The sequence below is a fragment of the Aulostomus chinensis genome, chromosome 3 (assembly GCF_037954235.1).
Source record: "Aulostomus chinensis isolate RoL2024-O1b breed Wild chromosome 3, RoL_Achi_v1.0, whole genome shotgun sequence".
NCBI classification, from domain to species: domain Eukaryota; kingdom Metazoa; phylum Chordata; class Actinopteri; order Syngnathiformes; family Aulostomidae; genus Aulostomus; species Aulostomus chinensis.
The window spans coordinates 978,331-994,882 of NC_141322.1; the positions used below are offsets into that span (position 1 = coordinate 978,331).

Here is a 16,552-nt window from a genome sequence, read left to right on the forward strand (position 1 = left end):
AGTTTATAGCTGAGAGTTGATGTCAGATCCTGGGTGTGATGATGCGTGAGTGGCTCTCCCTCCAGCTGCCCCGTCGACCTCTGGGTCACGTGTGGACTCTTGATCTGGCTCAAGTTAGAGATCTTTAACGGTAAACCGAGTGTGGTGCTACAATTCCTCCACGCTGCATGTCGTGAAGTACCTGTGAACACATCAGACAGAAGAGACGACCCGCACGTCCCGCCACTCAATCTGAGCGTTCTCCAGCAAGGCTCTCATGCACCGTGATGTCATGCTTCTCCGTGCTGCTGCTAGACACGTGTTTTTGGTACAGGGAACTACGTCAGTAGTTTTCCTCGTAGGACCATATTGAAACGAAAAGAAAGCAATGACTTTGACACAGAACACGTATTTACAGCAGCTCCCATTTCAAACCTGCTTAACTTCATCGTCTGCTGCAGCTGAGAACCATTCGCTGCTCCAAAAAAATCGTAACAGCTGTGGTAAGTTTGATGTTTCTGACATACATTATGTGATGCCAATTCACACAATTAAATAATCACAATTAACACAATTAAGTCATTGTAATTGAGAGGTTTTTGCAGATTATGTGGTTTTGTTGGCCTGGTCCGGCTGTGACCTCCACCCGGCCCCGAAGCGGTTTGCAGCCGAGCGCGAAGCGGTCGGGATGAGAGTCAGCGGCTTCAAGTCGGAGGCCTTGTTTCCCTGCCAGAAAATGGTGGATTGCGCTCTCTGGTTTGGATTGACTTGCTGCCGCAGCTCTGCTCTTGTTCAGAAGTAAGGCTAAGACAGAGTGTGTTAGACAGGCGTATCAGAGCAGCGGTGCTGCCAGCACGGCTTGGACCTGTTGAAGAGCGGCCTTTATCAGTTGTTAAGCTTTGGGTCGTGACCAAGAATGTGACCAAAGCCTGCATCCTCGGCGGTGTGGCAGGCTTGGTCTTCGACAGGGTGAAGAGATCCGACTTGCATCAGGAGCTCAGAGTAAAAGCTCTGCTCCCTCATGTTGAGAGGAGCCATGTTTGGTGGTTCAGGTATGTGATTACAACACCTCCCAGTGGACAGGTACATCAAACTGGTGTCGACCATGTGGTAGAGCCAGAACATGCTGGAGGGGGGATATGTCTCATCTGGCCAGGGAAGCCTTTGAGGTCCCCCAGGAAGAACTGGAGTGTGTTGCTGGTGAGTCACATCTGGGTCAGTAGAAAACTGACGGACAGATGCAAGGATGAGGGCAGCCTACAGGAAATAGTTGGCAAAGATGAGATGTAAACTTACAATCTGACAGACACCACAGGGGTCCGAGTTTATCAGGTTTTTAGTGTCAAATCAAAACATTTGTAGTTGGATGAATGTGCGACGTGGATATCCTGGATGATGACCCTCCCAGTTTTAGCTCATGTTACATCTTTGGGACCTAAAGGCTCCTGCTGGTGAGTCCCTCAAAGGCAAAAAAAACAACATTTGGGGCGAAGTATTGCTTTACTGTAAATTAATTTTACAGGTATGGGGTAGAAGTGGCACATCTGCTGAAGAATCAGACAGAGAGACAACCATCATGTCGCCAACGTACTGGACTCCCTCCAACAGGCAGGGTCGGATTGTTGGTTAGACAAAAATGTCAGGCTCAGAAATCCCTCCCTCCCTCCATCATCCACACATCCCTCCATCCATCCATCATCCCTCCCTCCATCCATCCATCATCCCTCCATCCATCCATCATCCCTCCCTCCATCATCCACACATCCCTCCATCCATCCCTCCATCATCCATCCATCCATCCATCCCTCCATCATCCACACATCCCTCCATCATCCATCCCTCCATCCATCCTCCATCATCCACCCCTCCATCTTCTCCCTCTCCTCCTTTTGAGGGTGGTGGGGGTGGAGCCTATCCCAGCAGCCTTCCCCCTGGACAGGTCACCAGTCCATGGCAGGGCCAACACATAGAGACAGACAACCATTGGCTCTCCCAGCCACGCCTACGGTCAATTTAGAGTCTGGATTAACCTGGTCCCTCTTGATGTCTTTGGACTGTGGAGGAAGCTGGAGTACCAGAGAGAACCCAGCAGGAACAGGGAGAACATGGAGACTCACCCAGAAAGACCCCGTGCTGCAGCCGGGGCTCCACCCACAACCTTCTTGCTGGGGGCCACAGGGAGGACCACTGCTCCACCCACAACCTTCTTGCTGGGGGGCCACAGTGAGGACCACTGCTCCACCCACAACCTTCTTGCTGGGGGGCCACAGGGAGGACCACTGCTCCACTGGGCCGCCTTTCAGAAAACCAGTCAGAGGCAGAATGTGATTGAGGACATGCCAAAGGCAGTGGAGACTAAGATGGTGTTTTATTGCATGACTATTTTGGTAGAAACATGTACCCGCCAGTGTGGCAGATCGTCTGCCCACTTTTGATGTTTGGGGGTGTTAATTTCAGCGTCCTGCTTCCGGCTGGCAGCAACATCTGACTGTGTGTAGCTCAGATAGAAATAGAAGCTCAGAAACACAGGGAAAAAACAAGTAAACATATTGCAGAAGTTTTTTATAGATGCACATAAACACCACAGATATAACCAGGCTCAAAGTGTTGAAGTATGGAACTTTAAAAAGCTCGCGTACTAACACAGCAAAAGTCAAGAGAAGAAAGAGAGATGTTTTTATACCGAGGCCTGAGTCAAAGTTGACCTGTGGCTCCCTCCAACAGGCTGCTGGTGGAGGAAGCAGAAGACCACGTGACATTAGCCTGACTCATGGTTGTCTCCCGTCATATCAGTTGCACCTAGTACTAGCCTACGTAGCTTAGCCTTGGCTATGGTGTGGAATCTCCAGTTTTTAATTCATCATAAAACATCTGCTGATGCCGGTGGCTCAGTTGCTGGGGGTGCCCTCCCAGGCTTTTCATAATCTCTGTGTGAAAGTTGCACCCAGAGTTGAAGAGTCCTGACAGCACCGCGTCAGAGCAGGACCGAAGACTCACTGGAGTCTGTCCAGGAATGATGTGTTCACAAGCCACCGAGAAGTCTGTGAAGCTAAGACATTGTTCTCCTGTTACGTTTGCAGCACGCCATCCATGCTGGGATCTCGTGATTTCTCTTAAAAGAATGGATTTTCTTACTGTAGAAAAGAGTATTTCCTCTTATTTAGGGACACGTGAGAGCCATTCATGATACACAGGTGATACAGAACATATCCAGGGAGAACACATGCAAATTACAAAGGAGGGTCATGCATCAGAGCTGTGCAATTTTCAGTTCCGAGCAATCCATTTGATATGAATTACCCATAATTCACAGGACAATTATTTGGAAGCAGAACTCAGATAAATTCTTAGGGCAAGAGAGAGAGAGATAGAAGAGGGGAAAAACTCAAGAGGATGTCCTTCCTGTAAGACACGCTGTCCTTTAACATGGACGCTGCTCTGCAATTAGCGTGGCGGCGGCGTGATTCAGTGTCCCTGCTGAAACCACGTCAGGAGTAGACCGCAGAGGACTTGCAAGAAGCGTCCCGTGGTCAAAGCCTCATCATTATGCTTCTGGAGCGGCCCCAGCAACAACTAAACACTGCCTCCTCTGTCCAGCGTTGCTTGGTGATGGACGACCAACGACACACAACAGTGACGGTCCGTTTCCTCAAGGCTCTTTGACTCGTCTGTCTACAGAGTTAATGAATGAGAGACACCGAAGAGGGTTAACCGTTGGAACCAGCGAGGGGGCGGCTGTACCTGCACACTGCATGACATCATCAGCATCCAACATGTGATTTGTAAAAGTCGCATTACCAGACGTGACACGCTTGTATTTAAGGCCTGGAACACGCATGTGAATGATGCGTTCGGTCAGGGGTTTTTAACTCGTGACACTGGTGCCCCACAGCACCAATGGAGGCATTTCCATGGAGATGCTGTGGTTTTTAGAAGTCTGCAGGACAGCGTTGTCTGAAAACACAATGAAGACAGACCTGCTCTGGTGATCCGTCTCCCCGTTGTTGTCAGCGCAGCTGCAAGCGCCACCTCCGCGGTCATGGACCGAGCCGATGTGCTTCAGGTTTGAAGTGATACTTGACCCCAAAGGGTTTTTTTCCCTTTCAAGTTCTCACAATTATGAGTCTTGAGCTCTCAAAGACATTTTCCTCTCCTTCATCACTTGTTTGTGACTCCAGAATGCAGAAAGAGCCGGCCACGCGTATTCAACATAAAGCTAGCGGCTAACAACAGCTTCACCACCACCAAGAAGTAAAGCAGGAGGGAAACAATGTCTGGAAGGCTTGTGACACCTATCAGTGAGTGCTTGAAAGCCAAAAACCTGTTGGAGTGAAGTATCACTTTAAAAGCTTCCTTTGCCACAGGGTTAACCAAACCAGTGGAAGCAGCAAACCTCCGGCCCCAAAGTTTGTAAACTGGCCCGACCGCATGTGTGCAGTCGGTCTGTGCAGCTGAAACATCGGCCCTGCCTTGTGTCACGCCGATAGCCTAATTAAAAGGGTCCTGATAGAAAACCCTCACAAGAACATGCCGGAGTTCGCATCGTGTCAGGCGCTCGCGAGCGGAGCGGCGGCGTGCTCGGCTCCCAGGACCACTGCTGCGTGACACATGTGTTCCATTACTGTTCACTTTCAAACATTTCTCAAGACTTGTGGCTTCACAGTCTGCTTGAGAAGGAGGATTAAGCCCTCCTGAAATTGATTTACTTGTGCGCCATAACTGTTTATTAAATATAATCGACCATCAAAGTTGTCACGCTTGGAAATGCGATTTGTCTGAAGAAAGTTGGAGGCTGGACTGAAAGCTGAACACAGGTCATATTTCAGCCTGGACTGCTCCGCTTGGTGGCTGCAGGGTTAATCAGAGCCAAAGTGCTCATAAATGTGATGATGCTGGGTTCATACGACGCTTGAGGACTACGTTTCTAAAGTATGAAAAGGGTCTCACATTAAAGTGCAGCATCAACTCTCAGTCAAACAGGGGAGGGTCTGGCTGACATCAACCATATCAGGGCTCGAGTGTGTCGCCGCCATGGTGGTCTGATCCCCTGATGGGAGGCTTAAACAGACGTGCGTCTGGAGCCAGACACACGAGGATCGGCCACATTGTCTTGTTCTCTCCTCCTCTTCTGGTACTTGACACTTTCAAGGCCCTGTTTTCTCTCTCAAAGCCAAATGTCAAAAGCTACACAACAATTCCTGCCACGTCCTGATCAGGACAGACTGCTACTTTTTCCGCTCACAGCTGGTGACTGACAGTTACTATCATTAACCAAATACTACATGGAGAGGCAAAACATGGCGGGTGACAGAGAGAAAGTACTTGTGGCTGCTGTCAACTTAAACTGTCTGTGGTTTTCTGTTCTGCATTGTAACAGTGGCAGGGTTGCTCTTTATGAAATAAAAAAACATCTTAAATTCCTCCAACCCTCCCACAGCTGACGATCCTTTAATGACATGCACACTTGAGGGTTTTCAAAATGGGAACTGTGAGAAAGCAGAGTGAAAGATGGAGCCAGTGTCAGTGGACTGTCCCCATCAGCTGACTCTCCTGGTGAGCTGGTGGCATCCGCGTCTGGAGGGGGGTTGTCCCTGTGGCCAACAGTCTTAGGGTGTCTAGGGGGGAAGCAAGTGGAGGTGAAGGGACTTTGAAGTGGCTGTGGTTCCTTCCCGCTCCCACAGGTCGCACCAAAGTCTGCAGAAATCTCAGGGCTTGAAAATCCCTCCAGGCGGATGGCTTTCAGAATATCACATGCAGAATATCAAGGCCACCCAGAGACTCCGTGTCCCGAGCGGCAGGAAGTGAAGTCACCTCTTACTGAAAGTATGGCTTGCTCAAATATGGATAAATTGCAGAAACGCCACACTACGGCTGAACGATCGATGGATTCGCCAATCACAGAGGACGTTATCAATCTAGGTAGTAATGACAGTGTGGCGCATCAGCTCAAGGATTTTCAGTTGTGTGACCGCCATGCTAACCAGCCTCCGAGCGTCACACCTGCCTGCAGCGTGCAGGAGAGCAGAGAAGAGGCGGGTTCTGAGAATAACATCCAGAACTTGACCAGGACACGGAGAAAAACCAGCATGTTCATCAGCTCAGCTGGTGCGGCTGCAAGGTCTGGGACACTGCAGATTCCTTCGTGCTGTCTGTGTTTTAGAATAAGTCTAATTTTTTAAACGCAACTTTAGAGGGTTGGCCTATAAAATTGTATTTTTAGGTGAAAAAAAAATCATTTGAATCCAGTCAGTCAATGACAAACCAAAACAGCCCAGAGTGAGACGTTAAATTGACTTGGTAAAGGTGTGTTTCAGGCGTCAAAAACACACAGAAGGAGTTCCGATCAATTCTGAGGCCAGAACTCCGTGAAGAGGAAGACTGTATCGTTCTAAGGAGAAGAGCGAAGCTCTGTCGCTCCTGGGAGCAGCAGTGGTGTGCACCAGTGCAGGGACACCACAATAGCATGCAGTGCAGCTGAAGCAGTCGTGCCAACGCCCCTGCTGAGTGCCTGTCCTGCTTTCATTCGTTATCGTCGCGCTCTTTTGTAGATTTGAGCCATGTTGGGTTTCTCGGGTGAAGATCTTTGGCAGCATTGGTTAGCGTGTTTGTTCTTAGCTGCATTAAACAGAGGACAGCATCGACTTTCGATCACGTCCTGCGTCCTCTGATGTGGTCCAAATGAGCAGGAATCCCTTTCAACCATCACCGCAAGTGTCACATTCAGCTTGTGTCAGAGATGAACACCATGAGGGCTGAACGCAGAGACGGCAGGGGGGACCAGCGGGACCTCTCCTTATCCATCATCATTACGTAATTAAACGCCAGATGTCGACACCCCAGCAATCCGAAACTGTAATGATCTGTGTCATTGATGGAAGTTCCCCACATAAGTGAGCTGCGAGCCTTGTCTCACAACACTGGCTCAATCCTTCCCAACATCTGGAACAACTGTGGAAGACATAAACACGGAGCCGGTGGGGGATGAGGCTCGCTGCCATCGTCACGAGGAGTGGGGCAATACGAGAGCGAGCAAGTCGAGAGTTTACACAGAGGAATGTAAACAGGACTGACGGATGAGCTGGAGGAAGCAGCGGGACCCCCGCTAACGGGCCCAGATTGTGTGGAAATGGGATCTCTGCTGCGGGGAGAGGATTCTTCTGCTCTCGCTGTGCTCCTACAGTGTATCAAAGTCACATCTGAGGCTTCCCCTGGTGGGTTTCTTCCCTCAAGTTTTGACCTCTGGCGCTGCAGGGTTTGTTGACTGTGTTTCAACAGAGAATTCTTCTCTGCAAAGCCAGTCTCCAAGTTGACCTCACGTGGCTGCGCTGAGGTTCATGGCTGCTGAGGCGCTGACTTCATCGCTATCAGATCTGAAAACATATGGAAAAAAACTGCATTTAATAATAAAAACAAACATGTTTTGGCTCCTGTCTGCCACAGCTTCTTCAGAGCTTTGGCTACTTCAGCGTGAACCTCCTGCTTCCACTGAAAATCCAGTTTAGAGAATTGTTTTAGCTCAGAAATGTAACCCTCCATTGTGACATTACGGCCTCTCAGGAGGAGAAAACAGCTGAATGACTGCACTTGACTTTCCTGACAGTAAATTGGAGCGCGCTGTCTCTTCTGCTGCAGCGGAGCGGAGGAGGCGCAAGCAGAATCCCTGGGCTCACTAGCGCCTCCTCCGTGAGGCAGGAGAACTGCGTGCCTCACCCGGCACCTTTTCGCACACTCATCCAGTTTTCGACAGAAATACCGTACATTCTATTCACCAGCTAAACTACAGAAATGTAGTTCATATAGCAAAAGTACTTGAACATTTTAATGGCGCCATAGAAAGAGACAGCAAGACGGTCCCTGCGTAGCCAGCAGCACAATTAGCCGAGTCATGGCGCAGTCCCTGGGGAGGCTCAGCTGCCTGCTGCCTCACCGCACGGCTCTCCTCAGTACTTGAACGATGAATATGACAAATCAGTGATTTTGAATAAACAATAACTTAGAACTGGTTTAGTTAAAAGCAAAATAACTTTATAGTACAAATCAAAGGATAAACACAATAATGACATTTATTTTTTTCAATTTACATTTTTTCTTTGTTTGACGACAGGTGAGGCACAGACACATCTGAGCCTGTTGCCAGCGCGAACATCAGGGGACAATCGGCACAATTCCAACTTTATCATCCCATTATGATGCAGCAGTAAAGAATGGCAAGGAAATCAAACCAATGCACAAACTGAAAAGACTTGCTGCTGTTAAAATTAGCAATAAAGTGAGAGTGAGGCCAAAGGCTGTATTTAGACCTGAGACAATGAAGTGAGGTGATGTACACAGCAGAAATATAAACAGTCCACCTTATGCAAAGTGCAATGTGACATGAGTGACATGAGGTGCAAGCAAATAAAAGGAAATGATAAAATAAGGTGCAGAAAGCCTCCTTAGGGCTCCGAGTTCAGCAGCCTGATGGCCTGAGGGACAACACTGTTGCAGAACCTGGTGGTCCTGCACGAATGCGATGGAACTTCTTCCCAGGGGGCAGCAGGGGGGGTGAGTCTGGTGATGTTCCTGGCATGGGACAGGCAGCGTGGGGGCGCAATGTCTGGAATGGAGGGGGTCCCGATGATTCTCCTCACAGTCCTCCAGTTGCCAGCGCTGCAGCCTCCACGCCACACAGATCACCACTTTCTCTTTGAGGTGTGCTGCTGACGCACAAACTCCAACGCTTCCAGTTCAGTGTGACCCAGAAGAAGAGCAGAGAGAGAGAGTGAGTTGGTTCTACCTGCTCACCCTCACCAGCACCTGACCTGGAAGAGCTCTACTTCTACTGATCAAAGTGCCGGTAGGTGACTGATCATTGGTGCTGGACATGAGTGTACCGGACGGTGACCTGGAGATGGAAACGGACGTTGACTGACAATTTAGCTGATTTGCTGGTGGCTACGGTGGCCCTCCACTACAAGATGATTCAGTGCGGCCGGTTCTTCCTGCATCCTAGGGTGCCAGAGTCAGGATGCTGTGGTGATGCAGGGAGTCCGTTCAAACTGAGGTGGATATTTGGATGCCCTTACAGCTCCTCCAGGGAATGTCGAGCTCCGTTCATGCTCGTAAAAGAGGAATTTAGTCTTGCTACCATTTATTCCCGTCCCAGTTGTGTTGTCAGTGACGCAGTAACCTGCTGGTCCTTCATCATCCCTGATCAAAGGAATGGAAGAAGATGCGTATTTACCTCCTTGATTGCCACGTACATGTTTTCATGTGAAAAACTAATTTCCTATTCTGATGTTAACTCTCTCCCAGGGTCAAGTCACCCTCAAGTCAACGTCAACAATGAAGCATGCAGCTGCATGACAACATGTCACGCTGGAGAAGCAAGTCCCTTCCTATTGTTGTGTCCATAACTCATCCAGGCTGGCTTGCTGCCTGGGCCAGAGAGGCAACTGGCTTATCTGCTGGCTGTCCACACACGAATGAATGCGGGACATTTGAGACACGTCTGCTCCTGCAGCCGAGAAGCTGCTAATCTTGTGGGAGAAATCTGGAAAACAAGGAGCCATCAGTCAGGTCCTGACCTGTCTGATGAGACACTTGTACTGCGGGGAGGTGTCGCCGATGTGAATGAGGAATCATGTTCAAAGTTGCTGCCACACTTTTCATAAAATGTTTGGAGAGGAGATTTCACGCAGAAGAGTTTGCAGCTTGTGTGTCCCTGATTTTGAGATTGTGTGGCGACCCTCCGGTGGGCGGAGGCCAAACATGCCTGCAGTTTCTTCTGACTGTCGGGGACGTTGGAGACACATGAAGTACTTGATGGTTTCTGGCATCATTCTGGAAACATCAGGGCAACCTGGCATTTATTACATCAGGTGACTGCACCGCACGATGGCGCCTCCTCCTTCCAACACCTTACACGCCACCACTGCTGAGACACAGTCAGTGGAAATCAGTTCGGGTCCTTTTCCACTGTGGGAACACAAAATCCTGGTTTAACACCGCACCATTTCACAACCCTAACCCAGTCTTCACTCTAAAGTGGATTCAAAGTACTAACAAACAGGTGCTTCCAGCTCAAATGGCGGCGTGGCTCAGGGGTAGAGTGGCCGTCCAGCAACCAAAGGGTCGCTGGTTCGATCCTGGACCCTGGTGACCATGTCCAAGTGTCCTTGAGCAAGATACTGAACCCATGATTGCTCCTGATGAGCAGGTTGGTGCCTTGCATGGCAGCTCCACCATCAGTGAGTGAGTGAATGAGACCACACTGTAAAGAGCTTGGAGTGCTGCTAAGGTAGAAAAGCGCTCTAAAAACTGAGTCCATTTCCCATTCAAAGAGTAGTTCTACCTCCACCCTTTCTTTTTGGTGAAAGAGCCAGCCTCTTATATTTAGCTTGAAGCTCATGGAGACTGGTGGTTAACTTTACTTGGCACAGAGATCTTGAATGCTAACGAGAGTCAAAATGTTCATGATTCTTTAATTCCTCATCACGTCCTGATATTTCCTCACCTGGCAATGTTGTTCAGGTGAAACTCCTGGCACAAGAGATTCAGGTCGTCTCCATCATCAAGTGTCTGTACTACAAGGCCTCCTCAACACTGATTTCAGCTGCAGGCAATGATACACCCCCCCCCCACACACACACACACACACACACACGTAGCTTACATCATAAAGAGTCTCTGGTCAGATGAGAGGAAGCGATGAAGATGGGAAACAGATGTAGGGACAGAGTGGCGTTGGATACGCGAGGCTGACCAGGATGATCTCACGTATCTGAAAATAAGTTGATATCAAGTCAGTATCGCAGCGTCCGATCATGCAGCCCATCGATCAGCGTTCACGCGCCTGTCAATTGAGTGACAGGATCACTTTGTCTCACTCAGCACTGTTAAAAAATTCAGCTGTAAAAACGACCGGAGCATCAAGTAAATCAGCCGACTCCCCAGGGAGCCATGGAAGTTAAATATAGACGCGCGGCGATGGTGCTTTTGATCAGCGTCCTGATTTAAGAAGCCCATCGACACCCTGAAGGAGGGATCTCTTCCAGATGCGCCCTCATGCCTGGTCCTGCTGCCCAGCTCCAGCGGGCTCATTTGGTGCTTGGACAGAGCTAAAATAGAGCCGCTGTTGCGAACACCGCATGATGTCATTCTTTATGGGAACGATTTTTCAGAAGTGCTGCCTTTGATCACTCACATAAATCTGTAAATCTGAATCTTCTCTTTATTCTGGGGAGTGAAGTCATGTCACTCATCATTAAATTCAATTTTCTTGGAAAATTGGAGGGCCTGGAGCCAGATGATACAAATGAAATACACATAATTACATCAAAGTCTCCAGAGCAATTTTAAACTGCAAATCACCTGTTTTATCGGTTACGTGAACATTGCCGTGTCTCTGTTGCTGCTGTCCAACACTGTCTGTCCGTTTCATTCCTAGAAGGAGGAACTTGGCTCGTTGTGTTGTAGTCAAAGAAACCCTTTCTCAGATCCTCCACGAGCTGTTCTGATGAGGAACCGTCAGGTGATCTCTCTGACAGCAGGCGGCCTCCTGCTCAGCGCCGAGTGTGGATGCTGTCCAGGCAGCGCCGCCGGTGCGAGGTGCTGTGTTTGATCTCCTCGGTGTTACCAGCGCTTTGAATCTGAGCCCTCGGAGCACTCGCACGCCTCCAGTGGCCACATCAGACTGCTGGCCATCTCCACAGCGCCAGGCTCGCCGTCTTTATCAACCTCAAACTTCAGTTCCAACGTTCATCCAAGTGAGAGGGATGTGTGTGTATGTGGGGGGGGGGGGGGGGCTGGTAAGGGGAACAGATAGATTTAGATATGAGGAAGAATCCTTGGTCAACCCTTGGTATCCATGGTAACTGACTCTTTGACCACCTAAGATTTCTCCATTTCTCCTCCTCTTACCAAGATCTAGAATCCTGAGACTGGACAGGAGTTTGTCAGTCAGTAACGATGAGAATTTCTGGATCTAGAATTTCCATATTTGATACGACTCCCTGGAGAAAAACATGACCACAATAACAGGCGTGAAACGTTTTCAAGACCGCCTAGAAAATACAAGAAACATGACACACAAATCCCATCCATTACAACACGTGGGTTCATCAAGCCGCTGATGTGTGCGCCTGTCGGCATTTAGCATAATTCTGTCCTCAAGTCTCACACTTTAGTCATGTGACACACGCATCTCAGCCACTTCACACGCATGACCATATGTCTCTCACCCTGAAGTATCACATTCAGTCCTGGTGAAGGACATGTCAGTATACAGCATGTAGCCTAGCTGATGCTAGGACGAGTGGTCGTCGATGAATAGCCTACACCACAACACGTCGATGAGGGAACCCCACCAGTTACCACAGCTTCCTGTTCTGTGCTCAGATATTAAACATGGCCGCCTCCTCGCCACGGTAACCATTCATTCTACACAGTGACCCGTCACCAGGTTCTAAAGGAGGTTCTGACCACATCTGAGAAGATCTGGTCCACTAGGCGGAGAACATCAATGGGCAAAAAACCCAGAGCGAGTCAGTCGGTGGCGCTGTGACTCGTCTAATGGACTCCTTCTTGAACCAGGCAATCAGTTTTGCAAAAAATGAGCCTCGTTGGTTTGGTGTACACCACAGAGAACATGAGCTCCTCACTAAAGACGCAAAAACCTTCCATCCCGCTCAACTGTTTTTTCTCCACTTGCTTCATAGGTGGAAAAAGAAGGAATAATGAGAGGAAACAATGTCGACCACCGGCTCCTGAATCCTCCACTTAGTTCAGCTTTGCTTCGTTGTCTCGTTGGTTGTCAGGTTGTCGAGTCAAGCGCCGGGTAGTCTGACTGTCAGCCATCACGCCGGTGGAACGCTAATGCAGGCGGCCGCTGGCTTACTCTGTGGTCGTGTGGAAAAGTCATCGTCTGTGTTGTGTTGTGTTGTGCCACAGTTCTGCTTCCCGGCGGGAGTCTAACACAACAATGGTTGAACTGATCTGAGAGACTGATACTCGCCATGGCCCAAAAATGTCTCTCTTGGTTATTCTGACCTGACGTGGTTCACTGCAGGTCCTGCTGGTCCCTCCTGGACGAGCGGGAGGCAGCAGACAAAACGCCCGGTGTCCAACCTCCTTGACTTTGGGGGCTGTGTCAGCATTGATTCAGTCTGTCCAGCTCACTTGTCCCATGACATAAATCTCCAAAGAATGGCTGCGATCCTCAGACACCACCTGGCCAGAGTCCCTGATGACTTCTTGACCTCTGGCTCAAAGGGCCCTGGGAAGAGGACGGCGAGGCAGCTCCAGTGTTTTGTAACATAATAAGATGTATTAGGGTGATGAATTAAAGAGCTGAAAAACACGCAGCATTCTTGAACAGGCTGGGCAGGCGAATTACCAGGGAGCCCTTTGTAGGGATTTTTAACAGGAGAAGCTTAATCAAAGAAGATTTGCTGCCGTTGCTTCATACCAGCTCGTACATGATCACGTCAGATCCAACATCTGACTCCATCCAGCTCCCCTGAGCATGTGAGCGGAGATTGGACAGAGTCAAGACAGCTAAATTAGACCCTGCAGATAGCAGAGCAGGGACTTTCCTCGCTGGATAAGCAGGGAAATGAGGAGTCACAGAATCAGATGGAGTAGATTAGCGGTGCAGAAGCCAGTGTGGCTGGGGAAAATGGGCCTCTGATGATAATGAGTCTAACAGGGCATCCACCTCACCCTCGCCACCCGCCACTTCCTCAGGACGCTGCAGCAGAGGCACCGACGAAGGGTGGAAGTGAAACTAGAGGGCCGTTCAGCTATCAACTCAGAATTCATCGGTTCAGTACAACCCTTCAAGAAACAAAAAACAGCTGAGAGGTTTGGATTCTCCCACAATCATGTTTCTGATTATCAAAATCACAGCAAACTCTGAAAAACAGGCTGCCTCCTTGGCAATGAGGCAAGCTAATGCTAGCAGTCTCTGACAGTGGGAAGTTATTCGGTTCTGATACCTTTAGAAGTTCATTTATCTCTTGTTGAACCACTACAGACATCGAAGGTGGCACAACATGAGCGATGATTTGCTGCCATGGGGGGGGGGGGGGTGGCGGCGCTGATCTCAGTTAGCATATCTGGCTGCTAACCTTGCTAGTAGAGCCTGCTTCCTGGCTATCAGCATCCGGGCGGTCGTCACTCATGGTCTGACCGAGAACAGCCTTACGTGGCAAACCATGCTGAGGTTTTTTCGCTAGCTTGAATGTCTAGAGTGGTTAAATATAAGACGTTGTTAGAAATGTGAGGAACGGCGAGCGGGGACAGCTAAGCTAACTTAGCATGCCTCGTCACTCACAAGCAGCAGCTACGTACCAGTCAGCGCTTACAGTCCACGACCACTGCAGTTTAATTTGAGATCAGCAGTTTGTTGGAATAGTCTAGATTGAACAATCACAAATAAAAGGTTTAACACCTTCATTCTTGTTTAAAAGATCCTCCCAAAGTACACAAAGTGGTACAACAACAGCAGCAATATTCCTCTAAACTTTTCTGGAGGAGAATACTTGACTTCAAGAATCACCGTCGGTGTCCTGACTCATGATTCGGCTCACCGAGCGCCAGCTCTACAAACAGTAATACAGAAGTAATACAGAAGTATTTAGAAGTATTTAGAAGTATATCATTCAGACTCCAACAGCTCAGGCATGACACCATCCAGGCAAGGTCTACTCATCCGTCAGCCTCCTACCAGATGGAGGCGGGTGAGAGGAGAACATGTAGCTTATCTCTCTCTCTCCCCTACTGAAAGACCTCAAAACAACCGCCTGACCTGAAAGCCTTCTGCTCGCCATCTCAGACATCACATGGCACAACCCAGAAGTCCACAAACCACTAAATTACATAGCTAATATTCCATCTGCTACTGTTGAATGGGAATTTGTCCCTAAGTGAAAAATCAGGCAAACGTGGAGTCTTAGACAAGCAGGCACCAAATAATTGAACGTCAATTAAAGTCGTGTCAGTGTGGCCGAGCAGCTGAGGAGCGACAGAAAGAAAAGAACATCTGGATGAACCGCGCAGCCCAGGCGACGCGGTTCCTCTGCACAGGTCTGGCCTTCAGCTTGTTTGTGTCAAAGGAACAACAACTAGTGCACAAATCAGCGCGAGAGCACCAGCCCCCATAATTGGCAAACTGCTGGAAGAGGAAATGTAATCATACACAGAAAACATATTATGGCTCAATAAAGATTAGGTAACAGCATGAACAAATTAAAGCGCTGTGAAAGCGGAAGGATTAAAGCAATTACACAACATCCATCTCTCCGATGGAGTCGAAGCTGAGAAGCACAGAGCAGGAAGGCGGAATGCATAAAAGTGGAGGAGGGAAGAAGGAGGATTGCGAGGAATGCTGGAATCTCTACCTGCACACATCCAGCACGGACTCGGAAAACGGCAACATGTCTGAACAGCCGTCACAGGAATCACGAGCAGAGTTTAAACCCCATCATCTTGCTGCAGGGCGGCTGTAAAAACCATACAAGTGATACGGTGGAACACAATGGAGAGATGTCATGTGAGGAGATAATGTTTTTCTTTCAAAGGGAGCATCCAGCTGGTGTCTCCAAACATGCTCTGGTCTTATCTTGGCCAGGTTAGCTGACGAGCTGCCAGCTGGCTGATAAGGACGCCTCCCTGGCGCCCGGCCACATATTTGTTGTTTCCTTGAATTAAATTGCGTTCTGCACGGTTGGACAGCAGGCAGACCTTCCCAGTCAGCAATGGTGATGACAACACCGCTGGTTTCCACCACCGCTGAATCCTAATTGCGAGCCATCCATGCACATGGACGCTCTTCATTTTGAGGAGATTCTACTGTTGTTTTTGACAGCTACGTGGAGGCAGACACTGCTGATGCGAATGGTGTATGATGACGTACGGCGGCGATGGAGGTGGAGATGATGGTCGCGGTCCTGACTGGGATAATGAGGACGATAATGATGACAACGATTACCACAATAAATGGCTCAACACTCCTCAACTAACAACTTCAAATCGACCACGTCGAGGTTTAGTGAAAGATGCACGCTCAAAGGACAGAGCCCCTCCTTTCCTCTCGGGAAAACAGGAAATCAGCAGCGTATGGACAACGTTTCCTTTGAGAAGGCTGTTGGTACTCCAACACCCTAAATGGGTTTTGTTTGACACAACCCTGTTTTACACAAGTCAAGGAATTTAAGCACAAAAAAGAAAAGATTCGCTGTGAATTTCAGAAACCTGTTTCATTCTCCCGTATGTGTACTTGGTATTGTTCTTCAAAAACAATGAATCAACTTGAAGGAGCATTTGGTGGAACCCTTGTCAAGGGACCAGTGTTGTCACATGACCTCATCTGGTGAACATGTGATCTGGGAATATTCTGGTGAACTGCACACATGTACAGTACGGGGGTCTACATGTGGACACCTGCAAACGCGGCTCGGTAGATCGACGGAACGAGAAAGAACCATGGCGTCGCGTCACAAGTTCACTGAAAGAAGACATTCGTCTGCTGCTCCTGCTCAGATGTCAGAGCTGCCGCAGCCTGTCAGGGGCTTGCGCCAACGAGTGCACGCAA

General features: G+C 49.1%; 1 long non-coding RNA gene across 1 annotated transcript; it reads right to left on the minus strand.

The window, feature by feature from the left end:
* Nucleotides 1-2,471: 2,471 nt before the first annotated feature.
* On the minus strand, nucleotides 2,472-15,525 carry LOC147267340 (uncharacterized). Its single transcript, XR_015112234.1, has 3 exons — nucleotides 15,360-15,525; nucleotides 4,927-7,349; nucleotides 2,472-3,651 (listed from the first exon to the last, which is right to left on the minus strand). It is a non-coding gene; the product is annotated as an uncharacterized LOC147267340 (long non-coding RNA).
* Between the last annotated feature and the right edge of the window lie 1,027 nt (nucleotides 15,526-16,552).